At 40.2% G+C, this 17,806-nt stretch overlaps 1 long non-coding RNA gene across 3 annotated transcripts in view; it reads left to right on the top strand.

Moving 5' to 3' along the window:
- Positions 1-16,267, top strand: part of LOC131495602 (uncharacterized) — a 31,850-nt gene extending 15,583 nt beyond the window's left edge. For 2 of the 3 annotated variants that reach the window (XR_009254015.1, XR_009254013.1), the window contains 5 exons: positions 2,912-3,066; positions 5,470-5,657; positions 5,818-7,330; positions 11,949-12,063; positions 16,064-16,267. This is a non-coding gene — a long non-coding RNA (uncharacterized LOC131495602). The remainder of the gene's footprint in view (positions 1-2,911; positions 3,067-5,469; positions 5,658-5,817; positions 7,331-11,948; positions 12,064-16,063) is intronic. The other variant, XR_009254014.1, reaches the window with a different exon arrangement.
- The last annotated feature ends 1,539 nt before the right edge of the window (positions 16,268-17,806 follow it).

Genomic DNA, 17,806 nt, shown 5'->3' with positions numbered 1-17,806 from the left:
TTATTATGTATATTTACACACAGTTTTGAAGGGGTCTTATTAAATTGTTCCTGGAACACTGCTGGCTTTGAGGACACTTTGATGACTTTCTGAAGGAAAAAGGTTTCTTATAGGCATCAATATTATTTCCTGAACTTGCCATTGAATAAGGTTCACAACTATAAAAGTAGATATTTAGAATTGCTTTGGATCAGGAGGAGGTCGCAAATGGCCACCTGTCCATAAGGTTCTTTAATACGAGGAATATTAATAGAATCCCTGGAGCTGGAATTTCGTAGCTGGAAAACCCATCAAGAAAATTCTTGCTACCCTTTGAATATCCATTGATGATCTGTGTCTCACTCACAGGAAAACCAATAAGAATAAAATTGTATATTTTTAATTTCATGGTGGGATTCAGTAATGGCCCAATTATGTTCAGGCTTACCTAGTAAAGGGTCTCTGTAATTAGTGTATAGAAATTGTAGGAAAGCTATGACCTTTTGTTCCTTCTTCTAATGGAGAAAGGCTTGTACTGTGTGAGGGTGGGCATAATGAGATTGTTACTGAAATCCACTAAGTAAGGTAATAAATATATTCTGACGACTGTTGATTTTTCTGTGAGATAACCAAAAGACCATACTGTGGCTGGCAGCAGATGCTTAGGCCATGGCACACTTAACAATTATGTTTCTTTTCCTTTAAAACTGAGATTATTCCTGAGTTTTTCTTGTAAAATAAAGGTCAATGTAAAGACACTAACAGCTTTGACAAGCTTCTAGTAATCCTGCTTCCGGGACAAACAGGTAGGTAATCGAAAAGGGCATGTGTTGCTTGAGTTTCACCTCAAGTGGAAATCAAACAGTGTCCGTCAGATCACAGTTCCAAGGTCAACCTTAATAAAAAGTGTAGAGTTAGAAATTACAGGGATAAGCAATAACTAATAAGCAAAGAAGGTTCCTGGATCTGAAAAAAGGATGCAACCAATTGAATCAGACACTAACAGGAAGTCCTGGCTCTGCTGGTTCTTTCCTAGGTCTTGAGCAGGGTCAGATAAAACAGTGAAATGGTCATTTACAAAATGCCTGGCAAGATTATCAATACTATTCATATTTTGCTTCCTAATTCCTCTTGAATCTATCAGCTTCTTTCCATCCTACTGCCACTATCTTGGTCAAAGCCTCCAAAATCCCTGCTGTGGACCTCTTGCAATGGCCTCCCTGTTGGTCTCCGTGCATGCGCTAAGCAGAGTGATTTATTTTTATTTTTATGTTTTTCAAAATGCAAGTCGATCATAGTGACCTCCTGTCCTTTTTCACGTGGCCTGCAAGTGCTTCTCCATCCCAGAGAGTATGTTCCTTAAGGGGCCTTTTGGCAGTACCTGGAGACCTTTTGGTTGTTACACTGGGGTGTACTATTGGCGTCTAGTGATTATGCTGCTAAACATCCTGCCAAGCAAGGACAAGCCCCCGCAACAAAGGATTATCTGACCCCAAATGTCAATAGTGCCGAGGCTGAAAATCTTGGCCACACCCCCGCCTACCTCTCAGCCTTATCTTGGACTACTCTCCTCCTCACTATGCTTCAGGCTTGCTGGGTTTCTATTAGTTTTACAAGTATGCTATCTTATCTCCCATTTCTAGGTCTTTGTAGTCTTACAACTCCTACTCATCTAAATGTTACTTGAAAAGTCCCTTTTTCATGGAAATCTTGCCTGATGTCCACCCAGCCTCTTATACACTAACAAGCATGGCTAGGGTTATTTCAAAGCCTGAGGAGGGAAGAGTCTACAAACTTAAAATCTTCAGTATTTGCAGCCATATGGACACCAGTTCTGGAAGGGTCGAAGAAGACATATCTAAGTGCTGCTGCTGCTTCCAACCTTACGTTTTCTATTTAGAATGATTATTAACTGACAAGCTTTTTACTCTGATAAATACCAAGTACCTTCTATGTTCCGGGGATTGTGTCAGGTGAGGGGCAGAGGATTACAAAGATGCCCATGATACACTCTCACATCGTACGGTTTAATGTTCAAAGTGCTATACTAGTTGAATGAAGACGAGCAGACCAGGATGTGACTAATTTGATCTGTACTGGTGTTCATAATCACACAATAAATATTTATTAAGTATTTGCTGAATGTCAAACACTGTGCAAGATGCAGGGAGACAAAGGTAAATAGGAAATTGTTTTTACTCTTAAGGAATTTCCAATCCAGTGGAAATAGTAGCTAATATTACTGGGCTTTTCAACGCCCTTCACATGTATTATATCTTACCCATTCCTTATACTTTCCCCCATGGATTAGGTGTTAACCTAATCAGCCCCAAATTAATTAGCCCCAAATTAATAGAGGAGGAAACTGAGATTTGGAGGAGAATGACACTTCTTGAGTAAAGTTTCTGTGTCTGACTTGTAACTCCAGTATCCGGCACATAATGGGTGGCCAGTATAGAAAAGATCCTATTTCCGGGGCGCCTGGGTGGCACAGTCGGTTAAGCGTCCGACTTCAGCCAGGTCACGATCTCGCGGTCCGTGAGTTCGAGCCCCGCGTCAGGCTCTGGGCTGATGGCTCGGAGCCTGGAGCCTGTTTCCGATTCTGTGTCTCCCTCTCTCTCTGCCCCTCCCCCGTTCATGCTCTGTCTCTCTCTGTCCCCAAAATAAATAAAAAACGTTGAAAAAAAATTAAAAAAAAAAAAAAAAGAAAAGATCCTATTTCCAAGTAAGATCACATTCACAGGCACCAGAGATTAAGATTTCAACATATGTTTCTGGGGGAGACAAGTCAACTTACAACAACCGCCTCCCCTCTCTTGTTCCAGTGTGTCTTACATCCTTCTTTAAAGTTTATTTATTTATTTTTGAGAGAGAGCGAGAGCACAACTGACTGAACCACCAGGCACCACATCTTCCGTCTGTCTTTACGCAGCTGGCAGCCATTCTTGATGTCGACCAGGATTCACGCTCCTAGATGTTGCACAACTTGGAATACATTTGAGCTGCATCTCCTGGAGTGGACGCTGTTTGGATCGATGCTAACCCGCAGCTTTGGGATTTGGGCTGCTGGCCCTTCTTTGTTAGGAGGTGAGAGTGGGCAGAATGAGGGGCTGCGGGAGCAGGGCCACACGAGTCTCACAGTTTCCAGCTCCCCTGCAGATGTTGTTGATTACACTTGTGTTTGCTATTGGAAGTGAGGTCTACGCGTAGCTCTGCACAACGGCTATTCCACTTATGACAAATCTGTAGTCATATCGCACCCCTCTTGACACACTTTTCTTTGTTCTCTATCACACTCAAACTCAGACAAAAGAAAGGACAAAAGTAAGTACTTGCACCTAAATCCTGATAGTATCATGCTTGAAGTCCCGGTTGCAATTCCCTGTATAAAACACTTTTTTTCTCTCAGTAGTAATACTTTGGGAGACCATCAGATTCTGAAAGGGAGGAAGATTTTGTTGTTCTTTTTTTTTTTTAATGTTCATTTATTTGTGTTGAGAGAGAACGACAGAGAGAGAGGGAGTGAGAGAATCCCAAGCAGGCTCGGTGCCATGAGCGCAAAGCCCAAGGGGTGCTCAATCTCACCAGCAGTGAGATCATGACCTGAGTTGAAATCAAGAGTCGGACACTCAACTGACTGAGCCACTCAGGTGCCCTAGGTTTTGCTCTTGATTGCTGTATAACTTTGAACTTACCACTATTCTTTAGAGTGCAGAGATGAAGAATTCAAATACATATATATTTATATATGTATATATTTAAATTTTTTTGTTTATTTATTTATTTTGAGTGAGAAAGAGCATGAGCAGGGAAGGGGCAGAGAGAGAGAGAGAGAGAGAGAGAGACTCCAAAGCAGACTTTGTGCTGTCAGTGCAGAACCTGACCTGGGGCTTGGTTCTAGGAACCACGAGATCATGACCTGAGCTGAAATCAAGAGTTGGACACTTAACTGACTAAGCTACCCAGGTGCTCCTATATTTATATATGTGTGTGTGTGTGTGTGTGTGTGTGTGTGTGTGTGTGTGTAGTTTACACGGAATGTTACATTAGTGTCTGGTGTACAACATAGTGATTCCCCAACTCTATACATTATGCTGTGCTCACCACAAGTTTAGCTACAATCTGTGACCATACAATGCTATAACAATATCATTGACTATATTCCTTATGCTGTACCTAATATTAGACAAACTCCAATATTAATGTAGAGCTCCCCCCAAAGGGAACAGTACACCAAGATTCCACTGTTTTCATGTTTTCAATGTAATTGAAGGAGGGGACTCTAGTGTAATAGAGACTGTATACCTGAGTAACTATACCAATTCCTTAAATGTTCTTTCTAATTGATTTAATTTAATAAATCCCTAATTTACAGTTTGCTATGTAATCTAGACTTAATTTTTTTTTAAACTTTTTTTAACTTTTATTTATTTTTTTGAGACAGAGAGACAGAGCATGAACGGAGGAGGGTCAGAGAGAGAGAGAGGGAGACACAGAATCCGAAACAGGCTCCAGGCTCTGAGCTGTCAGCACAGAGCCCGACGCGGGGCTCGAACTCACGGACCGCGAGATCATGACCTGAGCCGAAGTCGCCGCTTAACCGACTGAGCCACCCAGGTGCCCCTAGACTTAATTTTTAATAGTATAATAATAAAGTCCAGATTTGGAAGGAGAAGTTTTTTCTGCTGACATAGGAATGATACAAACTAAAACAGAAAAAAAGTCATGCCCCCAAAACTGTATCTAAATAGCAAGAGACAGATAAAATGCTTTCTGCCTTGTTAGCATCTTCTAATTGTAACTACAGCTAAAATATTTTTAAATAATTATTGGTGAGAAATTTTTCAACATCAAATGAATTTCTAGGCATTGGGAAAGTTTTTCTTCAACAGTGTTTGCTAAAATGGAGAAATTAATGAGAAGGAAACCCAGGAAGACCATGTTAAAATTGACATGGAATGCACCAGATCCTATGAAAATAATTCCCATCTTGCCACCATCCTGATTTCTACTGTCACATTTCCTGCATGACAATCTTGCTATTGTTTTAACGGACAGACACACATACCTATTTACCTGGCCAAGTTCAAATACTAATGCCATAAAGTAGAAAGGAGTGGTCGTTTCCAAATTAAGGACTAAAGAACTCTCTGTCCCTGAAGACCATTCCAGGATGCAGTGAAAAGCCCAGGCACGGCTGAAATCTGAAGGGTTCTGTTTCCCCTGTGGTCATCTTTGCCTTGGGGGGGGGGGCGCATTTTTCTCCCTTTCTGGGGGAATGCCATCTGCTGGCCTCACTTTCGCATTCTTTATTTGCATGTGCTAGCCTTTTTATTGCAAATAGGGCTCTAAATCTTACTTTAGGAATGGGTATTGTGCTGTGTGTGAGTGCATGTGCAAAAGAAGCTATCAATAATGTTAGTTATGAAAACCTGATCATAAGTGTTTTTAGTCCATTAGCCATTTCGCTTTATTTATGTCCCCTTTCAGGCAGGATTTGAAGCCAATATTCACAAGATGAAGTTTGGATGAAGAGCAACACAAGAGGGTATAAAACACTGTCACATTTTTTCATGCCAGCAAATATTTCTTCCTCGTATTATTTCTTTAAATAGCTCTTCACAATAAGCAACCTCGGGGAATAACAAGTCCAAAAAGAAGAACCGGGCCAAGCACAGGTATTTAATATCTATCCACCCACCTACCCACCCGTCTGTCCCTTTCCTCTCATTACATTTAATTATATTTTTATGAGTATTACCAAATTAAAAAAATTATTTATGATGCCCCCAGTAGATGTGCCCATAGGCAATTTTGACCTATTTTGCTCCATTTCAGCTCCTAACAGAAATTCAGCGCATGATTTATTAATAAGACCCTGTTTGCTCTGAGTCGTTTTATCTCCCAAAGAGTACGTAGTAGGAACAGTTGAGCCTGCAAGGAGAGGGTGTTCCTGTGCCTTTCCTGGAGTACAGCGACTGGCTACTGTTGAGAATCTTCGTGTGCGGTTACCGATGCAATGTGTGCCTGAAGTCACTGCCTGATCCTGCCACATAGGGAAGTGTGAGGAAATGTCAGCCCATGGCCAAGTCTCTGCGTCACCACGGCCCCGGATAGCAGTCTCCCCAAGCTTTGCTCATTTTTCAAAATGCCCAAGGAGAGCGAGGAGAGAAAACAAGAATCAGGGAAAAGGATGCCTGGAATAATCTAACTTTCAGTTACGTCATATTACAACCCATAATAATATAAGTGTAAAGGACAATGCAATTCCTCCAGGAGATTAATAGGCATTTGAGGGCCTTTTAAGAAAAGAATAATGTTTGATCTAATGCCCCCAAACAGTAGGAGATACTGTAACTCAGTGTTGGGCCAAATGCTTCATCTGAGCTCTGCACACTTCACAGTGAGTCTCTGACTTTTACATTAATTTCCACGAATGGACACGCAGATCCCGTGTTTTAAATCCTCGTGCAGACCCGGATGAAAGCGAACACTAGCTCCTAGAGTCACCTAGTCCTTCTCTGTGGAATCATTTCTAATTGAATGTTAAGATCAAAGTTTAAGTTTATAAGAAAGAAAAACAAGTGCAGATAAATAGTTATTATCTGACACCCTTATGAAAATTCATGACCTGCACTTTTATCGGAGACCTTATAAGAATTCTAATTGTGAAGTATGCGGAGCCATTAAATGGCGAGTACGCTTCAGTCTCTTGATAAGAAGTGAGTTAAATAATTGTCCTGTTTAACTTGTGCTTGTTAACCTTTAAGGTCAACTAGTTTGAACATACGTTTAATGAAATCCTGGAGCCAGAATTTATGATACTGCTGCCGAATGCTAAATTGGACAATTTACATAAGCAGGACATTAACCTTCTGAGCACTAAATAGCATTTTAGCACTTAGCCGCTGGGGACAATAAGGGACATGTTCTATATATTTGTGATTAGCTTGCCTGGAAACTCTCATGATGACCAATTGGCCTACCAAGTTTAGCAGCATAATTAAATGAATGGACTCAACCTAAGTAAATTATCAGTGCTGTGTACAGTATATCATTATAGTCCAAAGGAAAAAAAAAAGATATGAATAATTTAATAATACATTACTAATTTATCAATGCTAAGTGACTTTGAGGAGGCTCTTTGCAGTTCATTGTTTTAAATTTGATATTTGATTTATTGCTCGCGTGATTAAAATTGAGCCTGTTTCATTTCTTACTAGAAGTATATAGAAGCAGTAGATTTTATTTTATTTCATTTCATCTCATTTCATTTTATTGAGGTGAGACTGGTGGTGTTTCCTGCTTTGGTGATATTACAAAATACCTCCTACTGTGCACTGATTAGCAGGTAAACTAGTAATTTGTCACAATCAGATGTATGCAGTCCCTACTACTTGGTAGCCTTCCTGAGGGGAGGGCACTAACCCCTGAGTTGTTCATAAGTCCAGCTTGCAACACAGTGGCAATTATCATTATGGTTTGGAAGGGTCAAGCACCATGGAAGGCAATTTGCACTTCACCTACAAATGCTGCTGCTGATTGTGGATAATCAATCCTCTGGGCCGACTCTCCCGGAGTTGTGCTCTGTAAACTCAGTCTAACATTAAGGTGTATTGAACTTTAATGGCCAAGTACCTGTTTGGAGAAATAGCATTCACCCTGAAGTCGGCTGGGGCCCCTGCCCCTGACTCTTCTAAGATAAACCTGATCCGGATCTCAATCCATAGGCGTCCTTGGGTTTTTACTTCCTTGTGCTTCTCCCTCTGGGTCTCCCTCTCATGCTCCCTGCCTCCGTTGTCTTGAGAGAACCTGTGAATGTTATAGTTAGCCTTTTAACTGGCTTCCCCCAAACTCTGCTCGCCTTCGCCATTTTGTGGTTTCAGTGACACACGGTGTGGCGGGGTCACATTGCTGAGCCCCCGACCTTTTGTTGGTCTCAACCTTCATCCTTCTCTTTCTCCCCTCTTCACCTTTTTCAAAGGAGCAAGACTGTTTCTCTCTCTCTGTCTCGCCAAGGTCCCTCTCAGGTTTGGTTCTACCCCAAAGACTCATTCAAGTATTTCTCCAAACAAATATTTTCCTCTAAAAGGGAAGTCATGAATATTTTCACATCTAGTTGCAAAACAATAGGAATATGGTACTAAGTACAGTGAGTATTTGGCAAGTATTTGGTTGACCCCTCAACGTAGCCCGTCAAGCTACCCATGGTAAGTCTCGCCTTCCTGACTGCGTGTCTTTCCAGACAGGACCAGAACCTACCTCACCACGTAACCACAGCAGCAGCAACGACAACATACTTTGGAGACTGCTTTACTGTGTATTATCTCTCAGGAACTTGTAGATGTAGAGTGGATACCGTGATACCAATTTCTCATAAATGAAATCGTTACTGAAAGAGAGATTAAATACCTTGTACAAAAACTCTGCCCTGCTAGCTTCTGATAGAACCAAATTTAACATTTTTATCTGTTTCCAAGGCCAGTGTTTCTGGATCAACATGGCCCATGTGCTCTAACCATTGTTCAGGTCAATAAACATTGAACCTGTTATTTTTTATTAATGTTAAAATAATTTTAAGTAATTCATGCACATGACACAAGGAACAATACCAATAATTATACATTAAAAAGTAGTTTTGGGGTGCCTGGGTGGCTCAGTCAGTTAAATACCCAACTTCGGCTCAGGTCACGTTCTCGTGGCTTGTGGGCTCAAACCCCACATAGGGCTCTGTGCAGACAGCTTGGAGCCTGAGATGCAGCGTGGAGCCTGCTTCAGATTCTGTGTCTCCTTCTCTCTCTGCCTCTACCCCACTTGCTCTCTGTCTCTCTGTCTCTCTCTCTCTCTCAAAAAAAGGAGCCTTTCCCTTTTCTCTGAATCAGATACCCCCTACAGAGAAAATTAATGTCAGAATCTTGTAGATCCTTCCAATGATATTATATTTCATGTAAGTTTGGGTATCTGTCCTTTAAAAAATATTTGTAACATTACCAGACATACTACTTAACATCTGGATTTTGAACTTAACAATACATCTTAGTAATTGATCTGTATTAGCACATATGAATCTACTTAATTTCTTTTCATGGTTATATATATTCTATTACATATAATTGTCAGAATGTATTTATTCCTTTGGTTCCATACAAGTGTTTTTTCCTGTTATAAACAGGATTAAAATCTTTGTAATACATATTGGCATACAAATTCAAGTTTATCTAGAAGATTAAAAGGGAACCACTTCTGGTACTATTCCTGGCCAGGTACTGGTTCCTCAGCTTGGCACCAACTTTCCCCATTGATCAGAAAGTAGACTTTTTAAATTATCTATTGTATATTCCATTTTGCTTCCAGTTGATTGAACTTCGTTCCGTCTTTCCAAACTAAGCTATCTTTAGGTTAGATAGCCAGAATGAGTAATATAGCAAAACGTTAGAAAGTTCACTGAGAAGCAGGATGTGGCCAAAGTAAAGCCAAGCCAGCATGGTCAAGGGGCTGGACTCTGGAATAATACAGACCTGGATTCAAGTGGTGGCCCTGCTGATGACTAGCTGTGCAGTGTGGACAGTGTACCTATGTCCTCAGCAGGCTTTTTGCATATTCTGTGTGGCTAATGACAGCACCAACGTCCACAGAATTATGGGGGGATGAAATTACATAATGCTTATAAGTGCACAGTTTCTAACTCATAGTAAGCAGTCAAAAAAATCTATTATCACCTATGAGTATTATCAAAGCTTTCCAGAATCATTGATTAGCTAGCTGAGTCAATATTACACAAAGTTTGGTTGTCTATTTTTAATTTTAAAACTATTTACATCAAGCTATTATTTGATAGTTGAGGGTTACATGGTCAGAGTAACAGCCAGAACAGCCTTTTTAACCTAAAACTGTTTAGAACCATATTATTATTATTATTTATTATTATTATTATTATTATTATTATTATTGAGAGAGAGTGAGAGAGAGCATGAACAGGGGAGGGGGGCAGAAGGAGAGAGAGAGAGAGAGAGAGAGAGAGAGAGAGAGAGAGAGAGAATCCCAACCAGACTCCACGCTCAGTGCAGAACCCAACTCGGGGCTTGACCCCGTGACCATGAAATCATGACCTGAGCCAAAACTAAGAGTTGGACACTCAAACAACCAAGCCATCAGGCACCCCAGAACCATATTATATGTACATGTGGCCAAGATTTAGCAACGCCTATATACACATTCTGTGTAAAAGTATCACTGTTAAAGTGAATATTTTCAACTAAGACCTTTTTACTAAAACATTTTATAGGTGTGAATTCTAAACTGTTCTAAATTATCTTCTTTGCTGCTAGTTTGTCTTTATTTTAATTTTATATTGTTCATTGGAAATGAACATTGTATTGTACATTGGAAATTGCCCCCTTCTTTATTTCTTTTACATAGTTAGGGGAAAGTAAAACAATCAAGTTGCTTTTCTCCCTGACACCTAGCCTGGGTGTAGAGATCTGGAGTCCTTCCTCTGGAATTCTCTATAAGGACTACTCAGATCAAATGCCCTCTGGGATATTTGATTCCCACTTGGGTTGTATCAGCCCTCATCAGAATCTGCAACCTTGCCTCCGGATATTCTACCAATTGATATTTTGGTATAGTTTAGCACAGTGAAAAAAGTACTTGGATTTGGAGGCAGAGGACCTGAGTTTCTGTTTTACTCGGCAGCTTTGCGCCCCGAAATGGGAATTGCTGAAGTCAACTTCTTCACCTGTCAGGTGTTATAAAAAAAAAACTGACCCTACTTACCTCACAGGAACAAGTGAGGTGATGCAAGTTCTTTGTGAATAGCAGAGCATGGGGCAAATGTTAGTAATTATCGTCATTATGATCATTACTGATACCGAAAATAATGTTCAGAGTCAGAAATCGTATCTGAGACCAGCAAAGTAAGTTTTACCCTGTTGGTGCAGTATCCCTTTTGTGATAGTTCCCTTCTGTTTGGCAAACACCTTATCAGTGTTTTCAGACCTCTTAGAGTTTTTCTGTTGGCAGAATTTCTCTCTTACTCCAGGGTCCAGCTTGAAGGTTTACGTGTGTGTGTGTGTGTGTGTGTGTGTTGACAACAACACTGAATGATTTCCTCACCTTTCTTACCACTCAGGTAGTGTACTTCTAGCTGGCCCAGTGTAAAAGTTTGGTTTCTTACTCTTTAAATCTTTCCATCTTCTCTCTCCTAGCCTGTCTCCCAGGGACCTCCAACAAATCACTGTGTATTCTGGAAATGCTAAATCATTAGAGCAAGAGCCATATCAAGGTGAAATGAGAAATGTAACTTGCTACAAGGAAATGCTATGAAGCTTATTCTGCTTTCAAAGCTAAATAGGTGTGCTTTCTAAATTGGCTGATGGCATGGAGTAGCTAAATTCATAGTCTCCTGTAATATGTTTGATACTCAAGAGTTATAGGCGTCATTACTGCCTTAATTCTTTTTTTCTCTTAATCCTTCTAAAGCGCTCAGTTGTTTAGAATAATTTCTGACCAATAGATGCAGTCAGATAGTATTTCCATCTTTGCTCCCACCTTTCCTTCATAGCATAACTTGTCTTATGAAGACATCTGTAAATTAAGATTTTTAGTATGATTAGATATAGAGAATAACTATTTTTTAAATTTTTTAACATTTATTTATTTTTGAGAGAAAGAGCACCAGCAGGGGAGAAGCAGAGAGAGAGGGAGACACAGAATGGGAAGCAGGCTCCAGGCTCCGAGCCGTCAGCACAGAGCCCGACGCGGGGCTCAAACTCACGGACTGTGAGATCATGATCTAAGCTGAAGTCGGATGCTTAACCAACTGAGCCACCCAGGTGCTCCTAGAGAGTAACTGTTGAGACGGGTAGATCTTGGAACCCAGGTGTCTATTTTGGAATCTGTTGACACCCCCACCGGTTGGTTACCATGTTCATCCATTAACCTGAGGTTAATCTGCTTTTTCTCTTCAGCCATATTGCTTGCCACTAGAGAAACAATAGTTTCAGAATATTTTCCAAAGGACGCAAATGATTACATGGCCCTCTTCTTATTGGCCAGTGTGATCTCAGCTGTGAAAGCTTTTCTGTAAGTATCTGATACCTTAATGAGCAGATTTCCTTGTCTTTCTTATTGTTCTTCCGTGTTTCCTATATTTTCTCTCTTTCCTTGGCTTGGAATAAATTACTTAGTTGGTCAAGAATAACCTTACATTATTCCCAGTCAATACATGACTATATAAAGATAGGTGTTTTCCTCTGTAAGGACAAACTCAAAGGATCCCAAGAATGAAAGTGTTGGTGTAGCTGTCTGAAGAGGTTTGAAACAGTCTTTTATCTTTATTGCAACCATCGCCCACGTTGTGAGGAACACTCTTCCTGTTAACTGGAAGGAAAAGAAATCTCTCTAACATATTTTCCACTCAGCCCTCTTTAGGATAATTCCTTTCATTGCTTTGGTAAGTCATTCACACTAACAGGTACCAGTTTTTCTGTGCCTGCCTTGGGCTAAGCAGAGCAGGTGACAAAAACCCTTTCAGGTTGTCAGATATTAATGTAAAATACCCCTAGACCTCACTACTTATTAATCTTCATCTAGTTGACTAATGCTTTTCCCATGTTCTTACATGTTGGTAAATTAAAGGAACCTTCCAGACAGTTCTGTCAACAGTTTACTGAAATGTACCTCATTAGTGAGGTTGACCTGTCACATGAGTGTAATTTAATCCTCTTGAATTATCACTCAAAAATGCCTAAGTGCTGGGTTTTTATACACTGGATAGAAGCTTTGCTACTGCCACTGTCATGTTTCCAGTTGATGAGAAAGGAAACAAGCAAAAAATATGCAGGGTCCTCTCTGCCGCCACCTCCCCACGCCCAAAATCGTGATACTTATGTCACCTCCTGAACAGAATATTACATTTCACTGCAGATCAAAAATATCCCTGTGGATCATTTTCTTTTCAAATCTAAAAGGGAAAGAGTGAATGTTGACTGCTACCCCCTTTATTTCCCTGTCCGGTAACAAAAGGAATCTCTGATACAAAGCCCGATCTGAATGAGGAGTTTCAGAATCTGCAGCGTTCTCTAATGTTAATGGGACTCTCTACTATAAGATATTATTTATGATCTGCTGCGATATTGTGTTTTCTAAATGGCAAAGCAGCACATGAGATTAATTATTTTCCTTCAGTTGTTTCTGTACTGTGATTTTACACTATCCCAAGGTGAGCTGGGTGAGAACTGATTATAAGCAATGAAGGCAGAATGTTTGGAGCACGCTGGGAACATTTGGTTAATCTCTCCTTTTCAGAACCACACTTGTAACTATTTCCTCAGTTATTCAGATAATTGTGATGGCATTGGTCCAGATGGGAGCTTTTCATTGTCGTGACTTGGCAAGTTGATTAGGCCAATCTATAGAAATTGAAGAGACTCTCTTTAGTAGTGAAAGATGAATAGCCAAAAAATACATAGCTTGACCTAAAGAAATAGGGAGGCATATCAAAGACACACTGATGAAGTATCTGTCATAATCCTAAAGGCTAGTATTTAGTGTGTGCTTACTAGAGACCATGTCCTGTGCTATGCATTTTACATGGATTAGTCTCTTCGTTTCTCTTAACAACCCTAAGCATCTGGCTCTATTCTGATCACCACGTTATAATTAAGGAAGCTGAAATGAGACATGTCAAAGTGAAGGTTATGGAGCTCACAGATGGCAGAATTTGAACCCAGAGCCAATGCCCTTAAGAGCTATGTAGCACTGTGGTCACAACTGTGAAGTCACCGAATCAGAGTTTGATCATTAAGTTCTACAGATTCTAACTCTTCATGGCTGTTCTCCAAAAGAATGTTGGCCCCCAGGCAATGTTGGTTCTGTGGTTTGCATTCAGCCTCCTTGTTACTGGGAAGTGAAGGTATACGATTTTGCTCTTGTTGTCCCATTCTGTCACAGTAGATTAGCCATGGTCCTAGAGTGAGATGTCTGTGCACTGCAGTGCAGGTCATGGGATAATGAAATGAGATCCTGTAGCTTTTGGAGGCCTGGCTGGTGCCTCTGTGACAGCATGCTCGACCTTACCTGCTTGCTGTGCTCTTACGGGCATGAGGATTGTAAATTATGTGGTTGCTTTCTTAGCCTTCTTACCTTCCTCCAACCTCCTCCACCGACCCTCCATGTACCTGTCAGGCTTCACCAAAGATGCACTAAATTCTAAATGGTGGAAAACTGACTCTGCATAACGGGTGGGTGAAAAAGGTCATGACGCCTCATATTCCCATTCAGATGGCAGCCTACCTGGCCTGAGAAATAAAAAGGGAAATGTCTGGGAGAAAAATCACAGAAAGAACGTATATTTTTATTCTCCTTTTTTTCCTCCAAAAGTAGAGCAAATGAACCCAGATCTGATTGGCGAACATGTTGTTTTTCCCGGTGGAATAAAACCTCTAAGCCATCTCTGAGATTGCTATAGACAAAGAACTCTCATTGACCTCAACAGCTATTTTATATGGGAGACACCAGGGCAGGACACCTTTTGGTGATTTTATAAGGTCTTGGAAACCTCATTTGGTAGGCATGAAAGAGGGAGAGGATTTGGGTCAGGAGTGCTGAATCCTCGTCTCACCACTGTTGACTTTCTGTGTAACATAATATTTGAGAGATTACATTGAAATGTCTCAGGATTTATTAATCCCATATGTTTTTTTAAGTTTATTTTTGAAAGAGAGAGAGAGAGAGAACGAGCAGGGGAGGGGTAGAGGGAGGGAGAGAGAGAATCCCAAGAAGGTTCCAAGCTGTCAGCACAGAGCCCCGTGAGGGCTAATCTCGACCTGAGTCAAAATCAAGAGCTTAACCGATTGAACCTCTCAGGCGCCCCTATCATGTAAGAAGTTTTTAGGCATTGTGACAGATGTTTTTTAGTTATGATTGATCCAGAATAAGACACTCTTCTGAGAACCTTATCTTTTTCCTGCATTAAAATTGTAACATTGTCTTTACTTTAACATTTTGTTTCTTTAAAAAAAAAAGTTTAGTGTTTACTTATTTTTGCAAGAGAGTCAGAGTGTGAGTGGGGGAGGGGCAGAGAGCTAAGGAGACATAGAATCCGAAGTAGGCTCCGGGCTCTGAGCTGTCAGCACAGAGCCAGATGCGGGGCTTGAACATAGGAACCATGAGATCATGACCGGAGCCAAAGTCAGTCACTTAACTGACTGAGCCACCCAGACACCCCAACATTTTCTTTTCTTTTTTTTTTTTTTTTTAATTTTTTTTTCAACGTTTTTTATTTATTTTTGGGACAGAGAGAGACAGAACATGAACGGGGGAGGGGCAGAGAGAGAGGGAGACACAGAATCGGAAACAGGCTCCAGGCTCCGAGCCATCAGCCCAGAGCCTGACGCGGGGCTCGAACTCACGGACCGCGAGATCGTGACCTGGCTGAAGTCGGACGCTTAACCGACTGCGCCACCCAGGCGCCCCATCAACATTTTATTTTCAAAGAAATAGGAGAATAGCTTCAAAGGGGAATTTATGTTTCTGACATATTTTAATAGCTAAGCATAAGATGCAATTTAAAATTCATGTATGCCCATCAGCTGGCCCAGAAATATCTTTAATTTTCTAGAAAATATCACTGTGTCGACATTCCATCTTTGGACATGTCGCCACGTGCTTTTACACAGGAATAGGAATTGAGGGTGATAGGCCAAGCCTAGGAAAAACATTCTCAAGAGCCACACAGTGAAGAATAAGTCGCTGATGTTTCCAAAGCGTGGCTCAGAGTGGAGTCCACACCGAAACAGCAGCGCTTATCTTCCTTGCTGCAAACCACATGGAGCCAAACCGCAATTAGTTTGAAAATGGTCATGATTTTCAGATTTTACATTCCCTCCACGCTTTTAATAAAAATGAGCACACTCTGTGACTTTTTAACAAAAAATAAAAACTGATGATACCATGTATTTTAAATAAGAGCTAACGCATCAGTTCTATTCCTTTCAATGTCTCTTCTTTGCCCTATTATTTTTATTTTCTAAAGAATGTATGTATTTATTTATTTATTTATTTATTTATTTATATTTTAGAGAGAGAGCATGAGCGGCGAAGAGCAGGAGAGAGAGAGAATCTCAAGCAGACTCCACACTCAGCGCAGGGCCCAACGGGGGGCTCAATACCTCAACCCTGAGATCATGACCTGACCCAAAATCAAGAGTCAGACTCTCAACTGACTAAGGCACCTGGGCACCCCTGTCCTATTATTTTTCTTGGTAAACCAAACAGACAAACTGCATACACATAGTCATTTAGTCATTCGTTCATTCGTTTACAGAGTGGTCACACATGTTCCCTGTTCCAAACCTTTATCCCGTCATGCCCGGACAATTATAACCATCTTTTGCTTGTTTTCTCACCTTCTCTTTCTCCATCTTGTGTGTTCACTTCTTCTTTTCCAATCCCATTGTCCTTCATCTGGTCTCAGGATCTTCCAGGTGTGTTGAATTATAAGACTGAGAGCAGCCACTCTGCACATGGGTGGGAAGTGTTGGAAGAAAGTACAATTATAAGGTGGGTGGAAAGGAGAATCTGAGACTTTCTCTATTTGAGGTGTCCATGGGACAAATGTGTGGAAATTATTGTCAGTGAAGCTCTAGATCTGAGAAGAGAGATTTTATTTAATGAAGTAAGGACACACAGATAGTTCAAAGTCAAGATGCTGATTCGATCACTAAAGAGATAAAGTAAAAGAAAATGAGAACTGGGCACAGAGTGGGTGACAAATAAATATTTGCTGTTTGTGGTGTCTTACCTGGGAAATTTACTACCAGTATGTCTCCTTTGATGGTCATGACCTGTTCCTTTTAGGGTGTGAAACTCTTTCATTCCTGGTATTCATAGATTTGAACTCTCCACTTCAAAAGTCATTTTAAAGAGAGGTATTCATAGAAACTTGCTCTCGGATAATCAAATAGCAGTACAATGGACAAAAACCTTCCAAAAGAAATACTTAAAATAGACTTTAACCCTTACTCACCTTGAGGTTAAGAAAAGAAGCTTGCTTTTTGTAAAAAGAATATTTAATATGAATCAGAATTAGAGAAGTAAGGCTAGAAGGAATTTCAGAGCATCGTAGCTAAAGCACATATTTGCTAGGAGAGTAAACCGAGGCAGAGAATGACTAAGAAGTTAACCCAAGGCTCCCTGCCTTAATTGGCAGAAATCTCAGCCCCTGTTATCTGAATGACAAATATAGAGGAAGAACCTTTTCTAGAAATTCTGATAATGCTAGGAGTGCTCCCTGGACCCAAAGCATCAGAATAAAAACCTATTTTACAAATTAAAATGTTAAAATTTCAATTAAATTTCTATTTAGTTGAAAAAGGTAAAACCTAACTGCTTTACTTGGGTTTCATTGTTTCTTCAACTGTTGTTGGTTTTTTTGTTTTGTTTTGTTTTGTTTTGTTTTGTTTTGTTTTGTTTTAAAGAAGGGGATGTGGTTTGGAGTGGATAATACTGGGCCACTTTTTAAATCATAATATATTTGTAGAAGGAATAAGGGAAATGCCAGCAAATTAAATACTAACACTAATGCTAATATTTCGTAATTATAAGAAATTCAAAATTCTTGGGCAACACAATCACTTGTAAAGTGAAGCTTTATTCTGTTTTGTCAAATCATACCAAATAACTGTTTTTTAAATTGCTGTTCATTCTGATAATTTGTATACGCAAGTCTTTTAAAAATTGGATTATAATAGATATAGGTAATTTCTACAGATTAAAAAGCCATATTATAACATCCACAAGTAAACTTCAGACTTCCTTTTATTTT

Source organism: Neofelis nebulosa, chromosome 15 (assembly GCF_028018385.1).
Source record: "Neofelis nebulosa isolate mNeoNeb1 chromosome 15, mNeoNeb1.pri, whole genome shotgun sequence".
Taxonomy (NCBI): Eukaryota; Metazoa; Chordata; class Mammalia; order Carnivora; family Felidae; genus Neofelis; species Neofelis nebulosa.
Note: the sequence above shows the minus strand (reverse complement) of the source record. Positions and strands in the feature narration are given on the sequence as shown.